Here is a 2,981-nt window from a genome sequence, read left to right as displayed (position 1 = left end):
TCCCAGTATCTGCAATCTGAAATTTGGAGAGTTGCAGTGTTGTAATGTACGGTACAAAATGCGCCGTTACTGTACTTAAAAGTAGAAATTTCCGCGTATCTGTACTTTGCTCGCTATTTAAATTTATGTCAACTTTCACTTTTTACTCCACTACATTTCCTAGATAAAATGTATACTTTTACTCCGTTATATTTCCACTAAGCATCTTCGTTCCCGTTACTAAAAATAAAATTAAAAGAAATGTGTGCGACTGCAATAAAGGAGGTTTGGCGAATCACTGCTCCTAGATTGCATTATGCACGCTCCAATACGCGCGCATCTATTTCAGCCGCTTGTTTGTTGCTAAGAGGAGGGGAGGAGGACGCACAACTGAAACCGCCATGGAAGCATGCGCACCTACTGGAGGACCTCCCGTTATCGTAGGCGACGCAGGCTCGACATAATAGCGATGGCCGGGGCCGTGTAAAGCGTATGTCGGGCTGGTTGCAGCCACAGTCACTGGTGTGTGCCTTACTTCCACGCAGCACCTGTACTGACTGGAAGCGTTACCGAGGATTATTTACACGCCCGATGGCGCAGATGAACTAACGCTACACTTCGTTACTGTAAGTAGGTAGCCTACAATAAAACCTCCATGATTAAAGAGTCAATACTTATCAATAACCCACGTACCTGTTCTACAGGCAGAAACACGTAGAAACCGATATTTCCAGTCTGCGCTGTCCACTCTCGTCCACCGCTGTGCGCAACACAGCTCTACTCTGCAAATAGCGACTTTACAAACGAGCTAAAATGAAAGATGTCAGTTTGTAGTCTAACTGTTTGTCTTAATTTGTAACCAATCTTGAACTTTGGACAAACTCCTGTAAACGTAGCTGCTGTCTAAGCGGCCATCCTCTCCACGCCGGCGGTAAACCTATGGATGTATTTTAAGACCAAAACAAATACATGTGGCTACTTAAAGGAGAACTCCGGGCAAATTTTTACTCAGCTAAAGCGGCAGTTATGGGGGCATAAGATAAAGAGTGTCTTTGTGCCTCTTAACAGACACAAAATACAATTAAAATGTCTGTGCAACACGAACAGGGCCCCACATGACAACAAGATGCGTTTAGCAACTTAGCCATTGTTTAAATTCACCTACCCTCTTAGCTGCTAGCTGCCGTCTGGGATGAGTGAGTGTGTTCAGCCAGGCTCGGTAATAATCATCCGCAGCAGTTCCATGTGTATTTGTAGCATATATATCCATTTTGTGTGCTGTCGTTGGTGAATATGAGTCCATGTCCTGTTTCCATGTAGTTACATAGTTTCTGATATGATCATAACCACTACAGTGCTCAATTACCTATTTGGGGGGGGAATAAAAAATTCTCTGGAGGACATCCAACAGACCAGCGAGCGCCTGTGGATTGTTGTCGGCGAGCGGCAGGCAAGGGGCGGGGGAAGTAGAAGGATGCCGGTTCGGCTGCTAGCCTGGCTAAAGGAAACTACCACACAATTCGCCACTGCAGAGACTCATATTCACCAACGACAGCACACAAAATGGATATATATGCTACAAATACACATGGAACTGCTGCGTGATGATTAATACGGAGCCTGGCTGAACACACTCACTCATCCCAGACGGCAGCTAGCAGCTAAGAGGGTAGGTGAATTTAAACAATGGCTAAGTTGCTAAGCGCATCTTGTTGTCATGTTATGGCCCTGTTAGTGTTGCGCAGGCATTTTAATTGCATTTTGTGTCTGTTAAGAGCACAAAGACACACTTTATCTTATGCCCCCTAACTGCCGTATTAGCTGAGTGGGGAGCTCACCGGCATTAGCTTCGCAGCAACTCCGTGTTGCTAGCACCGGTCGGCTTCGTTTTTTGCTATGCGACGGTACTCATATACATATAGCGATCAAGATTAGCGTAAAATTGCCCGGAGTTCTCTTTTTAATATACCGTGAATGGCCGGGTTCTTAATTCTTGGCGATGTTGCCGGTTGTATTATTTAGCAACAGAATTGTCTTATTTCAAATTAGGCATACTAATCTGAGATCATTTTTAGTTAAGTAGCCTATCTAGTTATCATTATGGATTTTCCATGTTTTTTAGGGGTTTGCTTACTAATGTAAAAAATATAGCATTAATTTAGTAAGAAAGTGAAAATATCAAACAAGATGATGTATTAGGTATAATTTTCTTTATTTGAAAGTCCGGCCCTGGGTGTGTGCTTAAAAAATTCTGGCCCTTGGAAAAATGTAGTTGATGACCCCTGGTCTAGCTTTGCTGCTAATGGCACAACATCCAGTGGCAGTGGCTAGCTGGGTTAGAACCATTTTCTCAAAGCATAGGTCGCGGCGTATGTTTTCCTGCTTTTTTGTCCTTTTCAATCACACCTATGATATTTCTTTCAGGGCCAGTAAAAATTTAGAAGGGGCCAGCAAAACTCTGATCTACTGGCCCGAGGGGCCAGTGGGGATTTTTTTATGTTGAGCCCTGGGCGAACCCGGCGATAGTGGTGAACTTCGCTGAACAGGGTAAATGTGAAGATAGCGTCACTACACCCGTGTTGAAATGTTTCTGTACATTGATGTCAGCTCTAAAAATATGCTGTTTGTTCTTTGAACTTAAGATAATTGTGCCTGAAAAGTCCTAGAAAGAATGTGATTTAGATTTTTATGAGTGAGATTAAGAAGTATGGGAACCCTGAATATGCTTTATGCTTTTACTATAAGAAAGCCACAATAAAGTTCTAACCGCTTGCTTTAAAAAAAAAACTTTTACTTTTACTTCAAATACTTAATTACATTAAATATCAAGAAATTACTTTTGATACTAAATTTACAGTATATATCAGATACTTTAAGACTTCTGCAAGTAATATTCTAAGGGGGTAACTTTCACTTCTACCAAAGAGTCTTTTTCTAGTGATACGATACTCAAGTATTTGGTTTCCTAGTACTTTTATACAACACTGGAGTTGTATATCATC

Source organism: Perca fluviatilis, chromosome 8 (assembly GCF_010015445.1).
Source record: "Perca fluviatilis chromosome 8, GENO_Pfluv_1.0, whole genome shotgun sequence".
NCBI lineage: Eukaryota > Metazoa > Chordata > Actinopteri > Perciformes > Percidae > Perca > Perca fluviatilis.
This window is presented reverse-complemented; position numbering follows the sequence as displayed.